Raw genomic sequence first — 23,211 nt, forward strand, 5'->3', positions numbered from 1 at the left:
ATGGTGGGACAATCAAGAAAATGGATGATACTTATTGCAACCACATGGATACAAGCTTTTACAGGCACCAACTTTAACTTCTCCTCCTACTCTTCCACATTGAAGTCGGTTATCGGGATATCACAGGTTCAGTTGAATTATCTGTCTGTTGCTTCCGACATGGGAACGCTTTCAGTTGGTGTTGCGGTGTGTCTTTGATATGCTTGCCACTCTGGCTTGTTTTGTTCATCTCTTCTTTCTTCAAGGTTTTCGGATATGGTCTTCAATGGCTCCTAATTAAACAACTCATTGCCTTACCTTATTTCCTCATAAGTTTTTTCATTTTTTTTACTTAATAAACCAGTGAACCTCAGTACTCCAGATCATAACATGCATAACCACCAAGTTCATGACTTTCTTTTTATTAATGTATGTTGGCCGAGTCAGCAACCTTTCATTCTAACCTACCTTTCTTGCAGTGGGGGCAAGTAACAACTAATCTCCATTACTTGATATTAACATTTGATATCTATCTGGTAATTGTTTAGCCTGCTCAGTTGTGTAAATATGAATTTGTGGCAGGTGTTTCTTCTGTGTTTGGTAGCTGGTTGTAGCATCTGTTGGTTCAACACGATTTACTATGTTTTATGCATAAGAAATTTCCTATCAACAGGGAACTAGCGTTGTTCCTCGCCATCAGTTTCAATGGCCTAAGTGTTGCACTTTATACTCTGATAACCAATGCGATAAACCCCGACGATGACACCCTCTATCTCATCTTAAACGCACTCGTACCTCTTCTTGCTTTCAAGCCTAGCCGTTGTTAGAGTATGCCAAAAGACCAATCATATGATGATTGTAATAATATATTTATTTACCTATTTTATTGAATAAAGGCATTGTCACTATTATTTTCAGTTATATATTTATGTTTAACGTAAACTGAATGATAATAAAATCCGTATAATAACATTATTAAAAGATCCATAGTCAATTATTATTATGGGCATAGACAATAATAATACGCTTAAGACTAACATGTTATTGATTGATGACAACGAGTTGTCTTTGACATAGAGATGTCAGAATTGATACATGATTATATTGTTAGAGAAGAATGTATTGGATTGACCCATCATGAGCATATGTCTTGGATTATTATGTAACGGTCACAACATTGCTCATGGTGATGACTATATGTATGATCCTTAGACTTGAGATCAATGTCATCCCAACATATATTGTTGTATGTTTTGATACAGTTAAACATGCTCCGTAATTGGTTGCACTATAAAGACTGTTATTGAATATATCTCGATATATGTAGTGGGTGTGTATGATTAAGATAGGATTTGTCCTTCCTACATAATAGGAAGTATATCACAAACCACTTGATTGAGTGAGACTAGAAATGCATGGCCATGCTCGAATAAGTTGATATAAGATATCACAAATTATTCGTTAATTATAGTATACTCTAGATATCAAGAAACAATAGATGGGCTATACAAGTGTGACTATTCCAAGACTTGTGCCTATTCTAGATATAAAGGACAAAAGGATGTAATACATAAAAGAGTTAATCACGAAGATGATATGTCGAATCATAATTTCTTGTAACTTAGGTGACAATGATATATTGCTAGATGTCACTCATTGTGTGTAATATTATAATTGTTCTAATAATTACCACTAACGTTACAAGAACCTACAGGGTCACACCTTAGGATTAAAATGAACAAAGATGTACAATTTGTTGTATGTTACTAAAATATATCTAGAGTTAATATATGTATATTTGATATACATATGATTTTAATTATCCGAATATAGTAAGTAAACATTAAAAGAATGTAATTTTGATTACAACTCTTTTAGTTGATATTTAATTCAGAATAATTAAATAAGATTTTAAATAAACATTAAAGATTGTAATTCTTATTATAAGTCTTTAATGTATATTTAATTTGAATTAATTAAATAAGTTTTTTTTATTAATTTGAAATAACTTAAAATCCCTAATATGTTAGAGTAACTGATATATTTAAAGGTATGTATATCAGCCGTTTTCTTCAACCATTTTTCTCAAAACTGATTTTGGGAAAAGTAAATTTTGCTCTCAATCGGGTGAACTAAGTAGAGACCAAGACGTGTTTTCGTGGAGGCTTATGATTCGAACCGTTCGTGATCACCATTAGTCACTGATGTCTTTGTTGTTTTTCAAGGAACCCATTGTAAGTATTCGTATCCTTTCCTCTCGATTTCGGTTTTGTGTACTTGGATCGCTGGTAAGACCATGTAGTTTTTGTTTCCACTGCGCCGTGGGGTGCACCGACGATCCCAACAACCGTTGTCCCCATTGTCTTCCAATCGGCTTCGGAGTGTCAATCAATAGGCGTTACTGTTGGAAATCCTTCATTTTTGTTATCAGCAATGGTTTAGCCGTTTTCTCTAGCCTATATCTTCTCCTTTTGAATTCACTTTCATTTTAGGCATTAAGGGCATGTATCCTCCTAGTGGGTGCCTTAATCCTTTTGCTCCTACCTTTGTGTTTTTCGGGCATTATTTGTGGTAGGAACTGAGCTAGTCATACATTCCATACAACTTTTTCTCTCGATGACTCCATATTCAGCTTGGTTGATCTTGATGACCTTGATAAGCTCCACAAGGAATTGATTGGAAATTATCAAATTGATAGCTCAACTGTCAATCCATTTCCTGTAACAACACAAGAAAGGGTGTTTTAGAATGATTGTAGAGAAAGAGGGCTAAAAGTGCTAGGTGAAGAACACACTGCAACATTGTTAGTCTACTATTGGGATTTCTGGCTATATTATGTGGCCTATTTCTATGGTGGGATAATAGGGCTGGTTTATAGCAATAAATTAGGCCAAATTGTTGAATCACTAGGATACTACTCCCGAATCAGTATCCTCGTGACTCTTTACTCTTGTTTCTCATTCTACGGTCGCTTGCTTTCAACAGCCCCGGAGTTCCTGCGTAAGTATGTATTTACTGCAAAATAATATTGATTATGTTTATAGGCTTGATTTACCACCCTTAGCAGTGGTATATCCCTTTGCATGGACAATATTAAATTTCGGTAGTAATCAAATATATGTTGAAAGTAAAAAATGAGGTAGTTTTAGGTGCATTAATGCACCGAATTTTATAGTGGTGAATTTTAAAAATTACTGCTGCAATTTGTTTGAAAATTGGCAAAGGGAAAATTAATCAATTAGTCCTTAACTTTAGGCTATTTACAATATTAATCCCTAAGCTTCAACTATAAATAACCTAACTTTTTACCATTTATAATCATCCCAAAATCATTCCAACTTTCTTCCATTACTGGAGATATTAGAGAATATTCTTGAGAATCGTTTTCTCCTTTTATCAAGAAAGATTTGTTATTGTTTTCTCTTTGTTAAATCGAGAGAAGTTGTAATTCATACTTTCTCATAGTGAAATTATTTTACATTTTCCTGTGGTTTTTACAATATATTATTTAGGGGTTTTCCATGTAAAATTTGTGTCTTCTTAATCTTCATTTTTATTTTCTCAATTTATCAGTTACGATTTTGCTCTATCTAATAGTCGAATTTAGTAACAATTGGTATCAGAGCCTGATCTGAGTATGTAATATCTACTTATTGTCTTTGTGGTTGCCACCAGAAGGTGAATCCTCCAACATAAGAAAGTAAGAAGGTATTACCCATTCTTCGAAGGTTCCATGGAACTATTCATGATAGTGAAATAGTGTGAGCTATCCGTGGTAAAAGCCATGGCAACGAAATTTGATATTGAAAAGTTTAGTGGGAGAAATTTTCCATTGTGAAAATTGAAGATAAAAGCTATCCTGAGGAAAGATGGTTGTCTAGCGACTATTAATGAAAGGCCGACAGATTTTACAGATGATAATAAATGGAACAAGATGGACGAGAATTCTATGGAAAACCTTCATCTAGCATTAGCAGATGAAGTATTGTCAAGCATCGAGGAGAAGAAGATAGCTAAAGAGATTTGGGATCATCTCACCAAATTGTACGAGGCCATATCGTTGTACAATAAAATTTTCCTTAAGAGGAAATTATACACTCTTCGGATGACAGAGCACTTAAACACGTTGTATACTCTATTTTCTTACCTTTCATCTTTAAGTTGTATAATAGGAGAACAAGAATGTGCAGAGCTTCTACTTCAAAGTCTATCGAATTTGTATGATCAATTTATCATCAACTTGATAAACAGTAATGTCAGCAGTCTAGTCTTCGATGACATTGCAACTACTATTTCAAAAAAAGACAATCGATGCAAGAGCAAGGAAGATAGACAAGTGAATCTGCAACAAGTAGAGGCGTTGACAATGATGAGAGAGAGATCAACAGAACATAACCAAAGTAGTAGTCACAAACATGGTAGATCAAAATCGAGAAGCAAGAAGAATTTAAAGTACTATAATTGTGGAAAAAAGGGTCACTTAAGGAAGGAATGTTGGAGTCTAGCTAAAAACTCCAATTCACAAGGCAATATCACAAACACTTTAGATGATGGAGATGTTATACGTTGTGAAGCGACAACCTCCATGGAAGGTAGAAATAGATTTGTAGATATATGACTTATCGATTCGGGAACAACATATCACATGACCTCAAGAAGAGAATGATTCCATCATTTGAACTTGTCTCATAAGGATCTGTGTATAGTTGCAATGATCATGCCATAGAGATTGTTGGTATTGGAACCATCAAACTGAAGATGCATGACGGAACAATTAAAGTTGTTCGAGATGTGCGGTACATGAAAGCTTGAAAAAATTATTATCCTATGGACTATTGGATAATAATGCAAGAAAGATGAAACACAAAAATGAATCATAAAGGCGTTTCATGGAACACTTGTGGTGATGAAAGGTGAAATGATAGATGTGAATTTATACATGTTGATAAGAGAGACTTTGCTAGATGCATAAGCCTATGTTGCCTCATGTAATTCAGATTTTATTATGCTATGGTATCAGAAACTTGGACTCATGTCAGAACAAGGAATGAAAGTCCTTGTGAAGAAAAAGCTACTTCCAGGCTTAACAAAGGTATCTCTTCCTTTGTGTGAGCATTGTATAACATGTGAGCATCATCGGTTAAAATTTAACAAATCAAATTCTAAAGGTAAAAGTGTTCTACAATTGGTTCATTTTGACATATGGAAAGCATCGGTTACATCCCTAGGTGGAGTAAAGTACTTTATCTCATTTATTGATTACTAATCCAGGAGATGTTGGGTGTATCCTATTAAGAAGAAATCATATATGTTTTCAACTTTCAAGGCCTTAAGAGTGTTAGTGAAACTTGATTATGGAAATAAGATCAAGTGTTTCAGAATAGATAAAGAAGGAGAATTGTCACACCCCAATTTAGGGGCTAAGTTTTAGAAATTATAAAATATTGAATTAAAGTGATATTTTGGAAGATATTGAGGATTAAAGTGTAAAATCGCGAAGCTGGTAGACCATTTTAAGAAGTCTAAGAAAATTAAGGGACTTGAACCCAAATTTGCCCATTTTGTATCGGCAGAGAGAATATATGTTTTGTTTCTGGTTTCAAACTTGAAAGAAAGCAACCCCAATTTTCCCCAATTTTCCTTCCCCGTCGACCCCCATTTATAGCCTCGATTCTCCACCGTCCGACCCCCGTTCGTCGCTCTGACACCACCAATAGACTCACCATCGAATGGTGAACAAAACCTGACCTCTATCCCGTCGTGAATCGCACCGTTTGCCTTAAAACACAACCGGAAACTTTTTCGATTTTAACTCGATCGTCGTTTATTTTTCTTCGATTCCGATCGATCTGTCAACCCATTCATTACATCGTCTGCACCATCAGACTCACCATCACCGTGCGCTCAGAACCTGACCGAAATCATCGTGTTGTTGTTGTTCTGGTATCGTCACTCGCTAGCAACCGTTGGAGAGGTTCATACGTTTTAAAATTCTAAAATCCTTTATGTTACATTGAAAAATAACACTTGCACGAGACTCCCGGGGTGTAGATCTAAAATCTGGAAAATTTCACGATGAATCGACGACCGGAGCTTCCGCACGAGCCACCCCCTACACGTGGTCGTCGTCTGCCAACTAGAGAGTATGTTGACCGACTGGATCGGTCTGAACCAGCTGGACCGGTCTGAGCCTAACTCAGCCGCCTAGACTGAACCGCACCTGGAGCGAGCTGATCGAGCCGTTGATCCGTTGACCGCTGACCCGCGTTGATTACCGTTGAATTTTTTTGGGAACATATATCCTGACGTTTTTCGACGTCATGAGTTCATTTTAGGTTCGTTTCGCCAAATTCGAACCCGGTAAACTATTTTTCACTAATTAACCTACCGATTCGATCCGTTTTTCCCAATTAAACTTTATTTTTTATGAAATTTCTGTTGATATATATCTGAGAAAGTACTGGACATTGAATTAAAGATCGAGGGTGATTGAATGGAGATTTATTTGTTGATCGATATGGCACGAAAATTGAGGTAATACATTACTTCCTTTTCATGCTTTATGGAACATGTTGGTAGTGGTAAATGCATGAATAAGAAAATGTTTGGTCTTATCTATGTAGTTAATTAATTCCTACACTCGATCCGAATACAGTAAAAATTCGGTAAATGAATATGTCTCAGATGACTAATATAAGAAAGTGGAGGACCATTAGAATTAAATTACAAGTTCTGTGATTAAATGATAAAGTAATCAATGTCTGGATCTGTAAATTATAGTTTATCTCATTAAAGGTTAAATGCCAAAGGTATTTGGATGAGAAATTATGAGAATACTTCGATTAGGTAAAATTACAAAAATACCCTTATATTGTAAAAAAGATAAGAATTGTCACTGAAAGTTGGATAATAACTCTTGAAATGACATATTGATCCGATATAACTACTGATGTGCATAGAAAAAATGCCAGTTTTGCTTAGAAAATCTGGATAGCCGATTTCTAAACCCAAGATGGCTAGTAGAATATATTAGAAGTTTGAATTAAATAATAAGATCGGACGGAAGAAAAATATTGAAATACCCTGGATCTATAAAATAACTAAAATACCCCTAGAATGTAAATGACCCAAGGATATCACCAAGCCTAGGATGATTGGTTATCCTCAAGCTCTGAAATGACTGAAATAACACTGAGCACCAAAATGACTAAATTGAACTGAATAGAAGTACGAAGTGTATATGAAATTCAAAAACGTCCGAATTACTCTAAAAAACTCTGAAGTAACCGTGATAGACTTGACTACTAAATGAATTAAGTAACCTCAATGACCGAGGATTAAATAAGTGATTTGGATTAGTCTGGGAATGCTGGTGAACTTACATGATGTACTGTCCTTATGGGTCATAAACTACGAATTAAGTACGTCGACATTTCCTAATATCGTTGAAACGTGGAAAAGAAACAAAGACCATTATTAATATCTATTCAACGATGGTTCTGAAAATGATATATGGACAAGAATTTTTGGTATGAAAAAGTGAATACCCCAGAAGGGCAATGAATTGACTAGTCAGCAAGCATCAGTTCTTGAAGTTGTTCAGCTCGAGTTGTTCGATAATATGATCGATCAACATTGATTGTAAATGCTCTGAATCTTCGTTTCTCCCTTATCAGCTCAAATCACTATGAATTCTCTAAGAACCTAATACCCAAAATGCCCTGGTTTTTCCTGAATAATAGAATCACTCCGGTCATATCTAAAAACACAAGTAACTCATATGCAAAGGATTTCTGAATACCCTTCTGATTACTTAGAACATCCGAAAAAAGTCCGAATACTTTATGATCCTGATGAATCATATTATGAATAACTGATGATTCCGTCTGCTAATGAACTCTTCCGATAATGATTCTATCTTCCGTTATTCTATTGGTATACTAAAGATTCGTGTTTCTCTGTTGATAAGATTATCCAGTATCTTCGAATAATATCTGAAACCTCTAGTGTGTTCCCTTATCACCAGGATATTTTCTTTGATTTATGATTTCTGATCTCTGTTCTGATTTTTGATATATCTGTTTACTGAATTAAAATGTTTTATTTGGGATACTCTGGGATCTGGTATAAAGACTCTTATAGGTTTAGTCACTACGGTTAATTTCTTTTATAGGTTCTGCACTTACTGATAATTCCTTACGGGCCTAAGGCTACCCTTGGGTAGTCTCTGCGACCCTTAGATTTTCTTGGGTAGGCCTCCGTGGCCTCGAGAATTTTCTTGGGTAGCCTCGCAGGACCCAAGGTACTCCCTTAGGTTATGTAGTTATGGAGAACTACATTGGCGTTTGGTTGGAGGGACTACTATGGTTTTAAAAGATCTATATATTTTCACTGGTTTTGTGGGAACACACTAGACAACTTATTCTGATCTCCTGAACTCAGTCATCCGAAATATTTCCATCTGAACTCAAAGCTTATTGTCAATTACTAACTGAAATATCTGTAGGATCTCTGGTCAGCATAAATATCTGTAGATCGTGTAAAAAGATGCCCCAATTGGCACTCATATTAAGTTATGAAAGGAAATACTGCATATTGTCTTTTAAAAAATGATAGTGAGTCATCAACATTCCAAGAGGCAATAAACAACTCATACGCTTCACAATGGATGACGAAGATGGAAGAAGAAATTGAAACCCTTCACAAAAATAATACTTGGGACCTTGTGGCACTACCACAAGGAAGGAAGCCAACTGGTAACAAATGGGTCTTCAAAATCAAGCAAAATGGTTACGATCAAGTGGAAATGTTTTGTGCAAGACTGGTGGTCAAAGGATATGCTAAAAAAGAATGTATTAATTTCAATGAAATCTTTTCTCCTGTGGTTCGACTAACTACGGTTCGAGTAGTCTTGGCAATACGTGCTACATTGAACTTACATCTAAAGCAACTAGATGTTAAAACAACTTTTCTTCATGAAGATCTTGAAGAAGAGATTTACATGCTCCAGCCTAAAAGATTTAAAGAAAAAGAAAAGAACTTGGTTTACACGTTGAAAAAATCTCTATATGGTTTAAAGAAGGTGCCAATGTGTTGGTATAAGAGATTTGATTCCTTCATTATGTGCCTTAGATACAACATACTTAATGCAAACTTTTATGATTATTTCAAGAGGTTTGGTGATAACGATTTTGTTATATTGCTATTGTATGTGGATGCCATATTGGTTGTAGGGCCCAAAAAAGATCATATTGAAGATTTGAAGGCACAAATAGCTGAGGAATTTAAAATGAAGGACTTGGGACCAATAAATAAGATTCTAGGGATGCAAATTCACCGAGACATAAGTAATAAAAAGATTTGGCTTTCAGGCAAGAATTACTTGAAGAAGATCTTGTCACGATTCAATATGCAAGACTGTAAACCAATTTTGTAATACCCCAAACATCGGGTCAGTGACTATAGTGAAATGATTTAAAATTTGGAGGTTTAATTTAAATAAATTGAAAAGTACATGGATTTATTTAGGAAATTATGTTAAGACTTATTATTAAGAATGGAAGAATGGAGGGGCATTATAGTCTTTTAGAAGGAAATGAATTTAATATTCATTTTATTTGAGATATTTATTAAGGTTAAAAAGGGGAAATATGATAAGCTGAAAACTTAGTTCTTTTCTTCTTCTTCTCGTCATCCCCGTACCCTCCATAGCAAAGGTAAGATTTCTTTAAGTTGGTTTTTTCTTTCGTTTTTGGGTTGGTTTTGAAGCCTTAAGTGATATAGAGACATAAGGAAAGTTCAAGGATAATTAAAACTAAAAGATTAGTGATTTATTAGTGATTTAATAAAATGAGGTTTTAAGTGATTTGATAAAATAAGGTCAGTTAGTGGAGTTTAAAAGAATATTTAACTTGTCAAAGAAGTAAATAAGAGATTGAAAGTCTTAGAAGTGATTAAAACATGCTTGGAAATTTGCTGTAATTCTTAGTTTTGAGTGTTCTTTGGAGATTATGGATGTTATAAGGAGATTTATAGATGTAAGCTAGTTTAGATAAGTGATAATGAGTTTAATGGTATGTTGGAGATAATAGTAAGAGATTTAGGTGAAATTTGTGTAAAATTCGAAGTAAAATGTGTAAAATATGGGTAAGGGTATCGGTATTGGAAGAACAACACCGATACTATAAGGTTAAATTAGAGGATTCAGATGAACAATATAGATACAGATTTAAAGAAGTATCGATACTAAGGTGTAGTTATTGATACCAAGAGGAAGGAATCGATAACGCAATCAAAAATGAAATTCAGAATGCTAGAATGGTATCGATACCAAAGTGGGTATCGGTACCATAGAAAAGAAGTATAGATACTATAGAAGGGGTATCGATACTATTCAGTTTGAAATGTTAAGTTAGGGTGAATTTTAATATAATTTGAAATTAATAGTACTTTTGAGTATTATTACTTTGGATAAATGTTAGTAAGTATACTAACATCATATTTGTATGTGTGATTATGGATACTTGTGTAGATCGTAATCAAGCTCCTGAGTCAAGCAAACAAAAAGGAAAGGATAAAGTCGCAGAATAGTCAGATTACATTAGGGCATAATAATGAGGCATACCAGGTGAGTGCATTATTATGTACTTGTACAAGTTGAGGATGACTTGCGATGAGTCAACCTCAAATGATTTGATATAATTATGTTTTACAATATTTTGAAATGATTTGTACGAATAATTTTAGATTACAAACTACTCTAAAACAAATGGATGAACTCTTATATCGTTTTAATGACTATAAATGTTAATCTGCGAATTTGATATTAAAGGCCTATTGTATGTTCAATGAGAGTCATAGGTGCATTTTGTTAAATGCATATGTTGTATTTTTGTATTAGTATTATGTGTACTATCGGCACTATGTGTGCAATCCACGAAATTCATAATGGGTTTTTGAATTATCGTATCGGCAATATGTGTGCAACCCACGAAATTCATAATGAGTTTGTGAATTACCATATCAACACTATGTGTGCAACCCACGAAATTCATAATGAGTTTGTTAATTATCGTATCGGCAGTATGTGTGCAGCCTATAGAGTTCATAATGAGTTTGTGAATTGCCATAACAACACTATATGTGCAACCCACGAAATTCATAATGACTTTGTGAATTACAGTATCGACATTATGTGTGCAATCCATGGAATTCATAATAAGTTTGTGAATTTCCATTTTGGCACTTAGGTGCAACTCATGTACCATGCATTCTCATTTAACATACATTGGGGAAATAAAAGGATAATTTGGGAAAAATACTAATTGAAAAGTGTGTTCGGCATACTGAACGTTGTTTAGCAGGTTATGTGAAATAAACTTGGTTTACCAAGTAGTATTAAGTACTACTTTGATTTATACGATTTAAATTTGCATTTTAATATTTTATGATATTTTATGTTTTGGTTACATCATATTCTTATTATTATGCCTTACTAAGTGAATACTTAGTGTGTGTTGATTTCACGCTTAGGTATTAGTACGAGCGGAGTAAGGAGGGTAGCTGACATCATCAATCATAGGTTGCCTCATCAATAGTTATATGACAAATATGTCTACTTTTGATATTATTAGATGGCATGTAATAATTATATGATGATGCTCTGGAACGTATGAAACTTATAATGTTGTAATATTTAGTATGTTAGAACTTTAAGATTATTTTATGTAATGAAAGTTAATGAACGTTTTATTATTATTAAATTAAAATGTTTATGAATAGAAACAAATTTTTACTAGTTTTCAAAAGCGGAAATATTTTAAAAGTCATGTAACATATGTGACTTGTGTATGGAAACATATACGGGAAATGAGTGTTACATTTATTGGTATTAGAGCTACAGGTTTAGCCGATTCTTGGTCGAAACCAGGTGTATTTTATTTTAAAAAGGGTTTACATGGCACTAAGATGTCTATGTTACTGATATGGTGTCATTAGAATATGATTGATGTCACTCCTTACTAACTTGAATTGTTATTATTATTATGTATACCCTAATAGATGTTTAAATCTACTAATTCGCAGAGAGCGATTGATCAAGAAGTTTTGAAATGTTAAAGAGGATTGTAACAGAGGCACATGTGCTTGTACAAACTGAGTCGGGTAAAGACTATGTAGTTTTTAGTGATGCATCTCATAATGGATTGGGATGTGTGCTTATGCAATAAGGGAAAATTGTGGCTTATGCCTCGAGACAGCTGAAGACTCATGAGAGAAATTACCCAACACATGACTTTGAATTAGTAGCGATCGTGATTGCTTTGAAGAATTGGCGTCATTATATATACGGTAAGTGGTGTCATATTTATACAGATCACAAAAGTCTAAAGTACTTGTTGACTTAAAAAGAACTGAACTTGAGCAGAGAAGATGGATCGACCTGTTAAAGGATTATGATGTGATTATCGATTATCATCCAGGGAAGACTAATGTGGTAGCTGATGCACTTAGCCGAAAGAATTTGCAGCTTTACGAGCTTTGGATGCACGTATATCATTAAAGGAAAATGAAACCTTGATTATAGAGCTTAAGTTAAAGCTAAAGCTGATACTATTGGATCGGATAAAAGAGCTGCAAGGAAAAGATGAAAAATGTTTGGCAAGAATTGCACAAGTAGAGAAAGGTGAGACTAAAGACTTCGAAATCAGATATGATGGATGTTTATATTATCGTGGAAGACTTTGCATTCCAGATAATAAAAAATGAAGAAAGATATTCTCTCCGAGGCATATTATAGACTTTTGACGATGCATCCAGGTGTAAATAAGATGTATCAGGATATAAAGAGTTATTATTGGTGGCCTAGCATAAAAAGAGCTATATTAGAGTTTGTTGCAAAATGCCTGACATGTCAGTAAGTAAAAGTTGAACATCAAGTGCCTTCCGGATTACTGTAACCGATATCTATTCTTGAGTGAAGTGGGAATGAGTTACTATGGATTTTTTCAGGGCTACCTTTGACACCAGTAAAAAGGACTCAATATGGGTAATTGTGGACAAATTGACCAATACAACTCACTTTATTCCAGTTCGAGTAGATTACTCGATAAATAAATATACAAAGTTGTATATAAAAGAAATAGTTTGGTTGCATGGAATACCTGTATCGATAGTATCTGACCGAGATCCAAGGTTTACTTCTGGATTCTGGAATTCTTTACACGAGACATTGGGTACTCGATTGAATTTCAGCATAACTTTTCATCCGCAGATAGATGGTAAATCAGAGCGAACTATTGAGGTATTGGAGGATATACTAAGGCATGCGTGATTGAATTTAAAGGATCATGGGAAAGATATTTGCCTTTAGCAGAATTTACCTATAATAACAGATACCGATCGAGTATTAAAATGGCTCCCTATGAAGCCTTGTATGGGAGGAACTGTCGAACACCATTAAATTGGTTTGAGCTAAAAGATCGAGATCTTGTTAGCGTGAATTTAATGAAAGAAATGGAAGATAAAGTGAAAGGTATCCAATATAATCTTAAGATAGCTTCTGATCGACAAAAGTCTTATGGTGATTTGAAGATAAAAGATATTGAATATCAAGTGGGATATAAGGTATTTATGAAAGTATCACCTTGGAAGAAAATATTGCGGTTTAGGTGCAAAGGAAAGCTGAGTCTAAGATTTATTGACCTTATGAGATTTTAAAAAGGGTTATACCAGTAGCTTATCAGTTAACTTTACCGCCATGATATGGACAAGAGCCATAATGTTTTTCACGTGTCGATGCTCAGGAAGTATCGATCAGATCCATCGCATATCATCACACCAGAGCAAATAGAGATCCGACCAGATTTGACTTACAAAGAAGAACCAGTGTGGATCTTGGATTGAGAAAACAAAGAACTGTATAACAAGAAGATTCCTCCAGTTAAAGTACTTTGGCAAAATCATAAAGTCGAGGAAGGTACTTGGGAAAGAGAGGAGGACATGAGGAAGCAGTTTCAACACCTCTTCGCATCAGGTAGGTCTTTAAATTCGAGGACGAATTTTCTTAAGGAGGAGAATTGTAATACCCCAAACATCGGGTCAGTGACTATATTGAAAGGATTTAAAATTTAAAGGTTTAATTTGAATAAATTGAAAAGTACATGGATTTATTTAGGAAATTGTGTTAAGACTTATTATTAAGAATGAAAGAATGGATGGTCATTATGGTCTTTTAGAAGGAAATGAATTTAATATTTATTTTATTTGGGATATTTATTAAGGTTAAAAAAGGGAAATAAGATAAGCTGAAAACTTAGTTCTTTTCTTCTTTTTCCCGTCGTCCTTGTAACCTCCATAACAAAGGTAAGATTTCTTCAAGTTGGTTTTTTCTTTCATTTTTGGGTTGGTTTTAAAGCCTTAAGTGATATAGAAGCTTAAGGAAAGCTCAAGGATGATTAAAACTAAGAGATTAGTGATTTAATAAAATGAGTTTTTAAGTGATTTGATGAAATAATGTCAGTGATTTGAGTTTTTAAGTGATTAAATACATGCTTGGAAATTTGGTGTAATTCTTAGTTGTGAGTGTTCTTTGGAGATTTTGGATTTTATAAGGAGATTAATGGATGTAAGTTAGTTTAGATAAGTGATAATGATTTTAATGCTAGGGTTGGAGATTAAAGTAAGAGATTTAGGTGAAATTTGTGTAAAATTCGAAGTAAAAAAGGTAAAATATGGGTAAGAGTACCGATACTGGAAGAACAATACCGATACTATTAAGTTAAATTGGAGGATTCGAATGAATAATATCGATACTAATTTAAATAAGTATCGATACTAAGGTGTGGGTATCGATACCAAGAGGAAGGTATTGATACCATAATCAAAAATGAAATTCCAGAATGCTAGAATGGTGTCGATACCGAAGTGGGTATTAGTACCATAGAAGAGAAGAATCGATACTATAGGAGGGATATCGATACTATTCCGTCTGAAATGTTAAGTTAGGGTGAATTTTAATAGAATTCGAAATTAATAGTACTTTTGAGTATTATTACTTTGGATAAATGTTAGTAAGTATACTAACATCATATTTGTATGTGTGATTATGGATACTTGTGTAGATCGTAATCAAGCTCCTGAGTTAAGCAAACAGAAATGCAAGGATAAAGTCGCAGAATAGTCAGACTACATTAGGGCATAATAGTGAGGCATACCAGGTGAGTACATTATTATGTACTTATATAAGTTGAGGATGACTTGTGATGAGTCAACCTCGAATGATTTGATAAAAGTATGTTTTACAGTATTTTGAACTGATTTTTACGAATAATTTTAGAGTATGAACTGCTCTAAAACAAATGGATAAACTCTTATATTGTTTTAATAACTATAAATGTTAAATTTGTGAATTTGATATTAAAGGCCTATTGTATGTGCATTGAGAGTCATAGGTACATTTTGTTAAATGCATATGTTGCATTTTTGTATTAATACTATGTGTATTATCGACACTATGTGTGCAATACAAGGAATTCATAATGAGTTTTTGAATTACTGTGTCGGCACTATGTGTGCAACCCATGGAATTCATAATGAGTTTATGAATATATTTTTAACAACTATAAATGTTAAATCTGCGATTTTGATATTAAAGGCCTATTTTATGTGCATTGAGAGTCATAGATGCATTTTGTTTAATGCATATGTTGCATTTTTGTATTAGTATTATGTGTACTATCGACACTATGTGTGCAATCCACGAAATTCATAATTAGTTTTTGAATTACCGTATCAGCACTATGTGTGCAACCCACAGAATTCATAATGAGTTTGTAAATTGCAGTATCGACACTGTGTGCAACCCACAGAATTCATAATGAGTTTGTGAATTACTGTATCGACACTATATGTGCAACCCACGAGATTCATAATGAGTTTGTGAATTACCGTATTGGCACTATGTGTGCAACCCACGAAATTCATAATGAGTTTGTGAATTGCCGTATCGGCACTATGTGTGAAATCCATGGAATTCATAATAAGTTTGTTAATTTCCATTTTGGCACTTAGGCGCAACTCATGTACCATACATTCTCATTTAACATACATTGGGCAAATAAAAGGATAATTTGGGAAAAATATTAATTGATAAGTGTGTTGTGCATACTGAACGTTGTTTCGCAGGTTATGTGAAAGAAACTTGGTTTACCAAGCCAGTATTAAGTACTACTATGATTTATACGATTTAAATTCGTATTTTAATATTTTATGATATGCTTATGTTTTGGTTACAACTCATTCTTATTATTATACCTCACTAAGTAAATACTTAGCGTGTGTTGATTTCACGCGTAGGTATTAGTACAAGCGGAGTAAGGAGGACAACTGACATCATCAATCAAAGGTTGCCTCATCAGTAATTGTATGACAAATATATCTATTTTTGATATTATTAGATGGCATGTAATAATTATATGATGATGCTCTGGAACGTATGAAACTTATAATGTTGTAATATTTAGTATGTTAGAACTTTAAGATTATTTTATGTACTAAAAGTTAATAAACGATTTATTATTATTAAAATAAAATGTTTTATGAATAAAAACAAATTTTTTTTGCTTTTCAAAAGCGGAAATGTTTTAAAAGTCATGTGACTTCTGTGACTTGTGTACGGAAATGTATACTAGAAATAGTTGTTACAAATTTCTACCCTCTTCTTATTAACTTCAAAATAGCATCTAGTATGAGTCTTGACAGTGAACAAGAGAGGATGTAGATGTCTCGAGTACCATATGCATTAGCAGTGGAAAGTTTAATGTTCGCTATGATATGCACAAGACCAGACATTGCACAAGCATTGGAATGCAGTGAAAGGGGTTCTTACTACAATATACTAACAACCTTCCCTATCCACAATCAAAGTGTTGAAAACAACTTTAGGCTTGTTGGCACTTGTTGATGTATGAAACAACCTTTGCGTAAGGTAATATAAAAAGATCATGTGTATTGTAGTACAGACAAGGAATAAGAAATGAGTAAAGGTTTGGTTTATGTGGCAAAGCAATTAGAGAATAAGGAAAGAAATCAATTGAGTTATGATATTGAGGAGTAAGGATTGGATTTCTATCTATATAATGAGTAACAATATATGGATTTATAAAGGTCGGATATATATGAAGAATTGAGTGGGGAAAACGGTAAGTTTGCCCGCTGTAAATAGGAAAGACTAAGTAAAGAAAGTAATATAAGAACACTAGAAGATATGTTCTTATCGATGTGTATAGTGAAAATTTGAGGACGAATTTTATTAAAAGGAAGGGAGATTTGTAATATCTCAAAATCAGGTTTAGTGACTAAAATGTAATTTTTGAAAACTTTGTGCTTAATTTTAAAATAAGTTAAAAGTTTAGGGATTTATTGGATATAATGTGTGAAGGATTGATTAGTATATCGAACCATACATAGCCACCAAGTTCATGACTTTCTTTTCATTAGTGTCTGTCGACCAAGTCAACAACCTTTCATTCTAAGGGTCTAACCTACCTTTCTTGCAGTGGGGGGCAAGTAACGACTCATCTCCATTACTTGATATTAATATCTGATATCTATCTGTGAATTGTTTAGCCTGGTCACTTATGTAAATCAAGTTTTGAGGCAGGTATTTCTTCTGTGTTTGGTAGCCGGTTGTAGCATATGTTGGTTCAACATAGTTTGCTATGTTTTATGCATCAGAAATTTTCCAATCAACAGGGCACTAGCTTTGTCCCTCACCATCAGTTTCAATGGCATAAGTGCTGCACTTTGTACTCTAATAGACAATGCGATAAACCCCAACGATGACACCCTCTATCTCCTCTTAAAAGCACTCGTACCTTTTTTTGCTTCAAGCCTAGCCGTTGTACCTATTGTCTGCCAACCGCCTTCGGAGCTACAGTCAATAGGCGTTAATAGTTGGGACTCTTTCGTTTTTGTTATTCTCAATTGTTTAGCTGTTTTCACTGGCTTATATCTTCTCCTTTTGAATTCACTTTCATCTAAGGCGTCAAGGGCACGTGTCCTCCTGGTGGGTGCCTTAGTCCTTTTGCTCCTACCTTTGTATTTTTCGAGCATTGTTTGTGGTAGAAACTGGGCTTGTCATACCTCTCATACTGCCTTTTCTCTAGACAAATCCACGTTCAGCTTGGTTGATCCTGATGACCTTGATCACTCCACAAGGAAGGGTGTTTTGGAATGATAATAGAGAAAGGCAGGCTAAAAGTGCTAGGTGAAGAACACACTGCAACATTGCTAGTCTGCCAGTCGGATTTCTGGCTATATTATGTGGCTTATTTATGTGGTGGGATAATAGGGCTGGGTTACAGTAATAATCTAGGTCAGATTGCCGAATCACTCGGATACTAGTCCCGGATTAGTATCCTCGTGACTCTTTACTCTTCTTTCTCATTCTTCAGTCGCTTGCTTTCAGCCACCCCGGAGTTCCTGCGTGAGTATGTATTTACTGCGAAATAGAATTAATTCTGATTACAGGCTTGCTTCAGCACCCTTAGCAGTGGTACATCCCTTTGCATGGACAGTATTAAAAATATGTAGTAATAGAATATATACATTTTAAGAACTCCAAAGGAAGCAATTGTGTACCAAAATTGCTTTATAATCTATTAATAAATTCTGATGTAAAAGCTTTAGAGTTCCATGATTCCATGTTGGCTTTGACAAAAGAAATGATGAAAGCTTAAATGTTTTCTCAATGCAACAAGGTGTGTTTTGCAAGGACTGGGTGGCTAGCAGTTGCAGTAGTGCCAACCCAAATAGCCTTCTTTTTACTTATTGCATCAGGTAGTGGGGCAGCACTGCATGCTGCCACGGCCATGATCGGATTAAGATCCGGGTTTGTATTCTCGGTGGCCGTTTCCATCACGTCAGAGCTATTCGGGCCTAATAGTGTTAGTGTCAACCACAACATCCTCGTCACCAACATCCCCATCGGATCGCTACTGTATGGTCTGCTTGTGACATTGGTGTACAACTCCAATGCCGAAAACAGTAGCCTCAAGGAAAACCTGTTGGAGGAGGCAATGGTGTGCATGGGAAGCGACTGCTATCTGCAGACATTCATATGGTGGGGCTGCATTTCTTTCTTTGGACTAATCTACAGTCTCCTGCTTTTCTTCAGAACCCGACCTGCTTACGACGACTACGAAAGGAAATACAGTTGAGCATAATTTTCATAGGCTATGTTACTCGGACTTGGACATGAGTATCAGTATGTTACATTTGAGATAAAAAATCAAGGAGTTCGGATTCCTCGTCCCTCTGTTTATCCTGTAACATGATCTCATAATTGTAATGTGTTGACGAAAACGGGTAAAGAAAATGAAAGAACACGAGAATTTTACGAGGTTCGGCAATGTGCTTACGTCCTCGGTGCTTAGGCGGCGCTAGAAGTTTTATTCAATAATAATCTTTTAGGTCTAGGTTACATCTCTATTTATAATAGAAAACCCTGGTACATAATTACAAAATCAACCCTGTACCGTACCGCGGGGGCTACGCCCCCGCACCCCCAACCCACATAATTCGTAACCCCACAACGAGACTTTTTATGAGCCATACATAACAAATCTCCACCTTGGCGAATATCCTGCCCCTTGGAAACTTCAATGTGGGTTGAGTTACCTTGCTTCTTTAACAACTCGAAACATTCAACAAGTCCAAGCAATGCTTGAACTTGTCTGTCGTAACTGGCTTGGTGAACATATCAGCGGCATTCTCATCATATGTACCTTCTGAAACAAAACCTCTCCAGATGCAACCAACTCTATGATCTTGTGGAACCTTACATCAATATGTTTAGTTCTAGCACGATACACATGATTCTTAGCCAAGTGAATAGCACTTTGATTATCACAAAGCAACTGAACTCCACCTTGTTGAACACCCAACTCCTTCACTAAACCAGTAAGCCATAAAGCTTCTTTTGCAGCTTCAGCCGCTGCCATGTATTCAGCTTCAGTTGTAGATAGTGCCACGACAGATTGAACAGTAGACTTCCAGCAAATAGGCCCTCCACCAAGAGTAAACACATACCCTGTCGTAGATCTTCTATTATCCAAGTCACCTGCATAATCTGAATCCACATATCCTACAACCAAAGGATTATCCCACTGACTCCCAAAAACAATTCCATGTCCCACAGTACCCTTTAAGTACCGAAATATCCACTTGACTGCATCCCAATGTTGCTTACCAGGTTTAGACATGTACTTACAAACTTGACTAACAGCATGAGCTAAATCAGGACGAGTACATACCATCGCATACATCAAGCATCCAACAACATTAGAATACGGAACCTTTGCCATATTTTCAGCTTCCTTATCTGTCTTAGGGCATTGTTCTGATGAGAGCTTAAAGTGATTCGCCAATGGAGTGCTAACTGGTTTCGCGCTGCTCATCGCAAACCTTTCTAGCATTTTCTCAACATAACCCCGTTGAGATAGCCGCAGTTTCCTTGAGTCTCTGTCCCTGCAAATTTCCATTCCAAGAATTTTCTTTGCAGCACCTAAATCTTTCATATCAAATTCATGACTCAATAAAGTTTTCAAACCGATAACATCATCCATGTTCTTCGTAGCAATCAACATACAGTAATAGAAAAATAAAAGAACCATCATCAAGGCTCTTAACATAGACACAACAATCATACTCACATCGGTTATAGCCAATCTTGATCATATAGGAGTCAAACCGTTTATACCACTGTCTCGGAGACTGTTTTAACCCGTACAAAGATTTCTTCAATCTGCAAACTAAATGCTCGTTTCCAGGTTGAGTGAAACCTTCAGGTTGCCGCATGTAGATCTGCTCCTCTAAATCACCATGCAAAAAAGCAGTTTTAACATCCATCTGCTCTAAATGCAAATCCCAACTAGCCACCAATGCAAGTACTGCTCGGATTGAAGTGTGCCTGACCACAGGAGAAAAGATTTCATCATAATCAACTCCTTTATGTTGTGAAAAACCCTTCGCTACCAAACGAGCCTTGAACTTCTCCCCCTCTTTTTCTGTTACTGCTGGTTTCTTCTTATACACCCATTTGCAACCAATCGGCTTCTTACCCTCAGGAAGGGGAACTAACTCCCATGTGCGATTGTGATTCAAAGACTCCATCTCCTCAACCATGGCTGCCATCCACTTGTCGTTTTCCTGACTAGTAACGGCATCATGAAAAGTAACTGGATCATCATTGCTAACAGTAAGTGCAAAAGATACCAAGTCTTCAAAACCCAATCTGTTCGGAGGCTTTATATTCGTCCGTCTCACCCTGTCTCTGGCGAGACTATAATCCTGCAAATCATCCGTAGTGGAACCACCAGAAGTCGGTTGAGAAGTTTCTGGTTTCTCAACTGGAAACTGCTCGAAATCTACCACTGTCGTGTCTTGCTTCTGCTGCAACATAGATGTTCATCAAAAACGACATCTCTACTAATCACAACTTTCTTCGCAACTGGATCCCAGAACTTGAATCCTTTGACACCTTTCTTGTAACCCAGAAAAATGCACTCCTTCGATTTTGCATCAAGTTTGGATATCTCATCAGCAGGTACATGCACATAAGCAGGACAACCAAAAATCCGTAAGTTATCAAAACTAACATCATGACCAGTCCATACCTCTTCTGCAACTTTCCCAGCCAGCGATGCCCTTGGCGATCTGTTGATAAGGTAACACGCCATGTTAACAGCCTCAGCCCAGAAGTGTTTGGGAAGCCCCGCATTCAACCGCAAACATCTGGCTCTTTCATTCAACGACCTATTCATTCGTTCCGCAACACCATTCTGTTGTGGTGTCTTGCGCACTGTAAAATGCCTCTGAATCCCATGCTCCTTACAGAATTGTAGGAATGTGAATCTGTGTACTCCGTACCATTATCAGACCGCAAACACTTGATTTTTCGTCCTGTTTGGTTTTCTACCTCAGCTTTCCACAGCTTGAACTTCTCAAAAACTTCAGATTTCTGTTTCAAAAAATACACCCAAACTTTTCGTGAAAAATCATCAATAAAAGTAACATAGTACCTAGATCCACCCAAAGACGATGTCGTGGAAGGCCCCCATACATCAGAATGCACATAATCAAGAATCCCTTGAGTTGTGTGCTTCGCAGTCTTGAAACGGACTTTAGTCTGTTTACCAAGAACACAATACTTGCAAAAATCGAGCTTACAGCTTTTGACACCATGCAACAAGTTTCTCTTGTGTAATTCTGCCATACCACGTTCACTAAGATGAGCAAGGCGCATATGCCACAAGTTTGTCGTATCATCACAGGACTCAACAGAGTGAACTCCACCTGCAACGGTACTCCCTAACAATCTGTAGATATTCCCTGCAGTCATCTTGCCTTTCATCACAGTCAATGCTCCTTTAACAATCCGAATGGTTTCCCTATCCTCGTCAGCCTTAGGGATAAAACCATTCTTGTGCAAAGTGCCCAAGGAAATCAAATTCTTCTTCAAGTCTGGGATATGTCGAACACCACTCAACGTCCGAACGGAGCCATCGTGCATCTTAATTCTGACATCACCAATACCAACAATATTGCAACATCGATCATCACCCAAATAAACCGAACCAGAATTAACCGGCCTGTATGTCAAAAACCATTCCCTATTTGGCGTGATGTGATAAGAACATCCAGAATCAAGAATCCAAGCATCTGTCAATTGTGTCGTTGAAATAGAAAGCATATCACCCTCACTGCAATCAGAAGTATCATCCTCGACCACGTTCACAGACTTGGATGAGCCATCACGCTTCTCATCAGTCTGCTTTTTCAACTTCGAACAGTCTCGCTTCATATGTCCCGCCTCCTTGCACTTGTAACAGTGAATCGTCTTCTTATCCCTGGATTTGGATCTGGAATTCCGCTTCCCGGACCCTGCCTTCTCTGGCTTCCATCCACGATCTCGATTACCCTTGACATATAAGCTATCGGCTTGAGAGCTTTCCCCTGCATTCTGCTTCCGCTGGTTGTGAGCCAACAAGGCTGCAGTAATCTCCTCAACGTTGATAGTCTCTTTCCCATATGTGAGAGTAGTCACCATGTGTTCGTAAGAGGAAGGCAACGAACACAACAGAATCATCGCTCTGTCTTCATCCTCAATTTTCACATCAAGCCGAGCCAGATCAGAAACGATTTGATTGAAGACATTCACGTGTTGCGCCAAAT

The 23,211-nt window shown here is 35.9% G+C and overlaps 1 pseudogene; it reads left to right on the plus strand.

Annotated features, from left to right (window-relative positions):
* LOC120208231 lies at window positions 1-19,196 on the plus strand (annotated as a pseudogene).
* Window positions 19,197-23,211: the final 4,015 nt, after the last annotated feature.

Source organism: Hibiscus syriacus, unplaced genomic scaffold (assembly GCF_006381635.1).
Source record: "Hibiscus syriacus cultivar Baekdansim isolate YM2019G1 unplaced genomic scaffold, ASM638163v2 tig00016066_pilon, whole genome shotgun sequence".
Taxonomy (NCBI): domain Eukaryota; kingdom Viridiplantae; phylum Streptophyta; class Magnoliopsida; order Malvales; family Malvaceae; genus Hibiscus; species Hibiscus syriacus.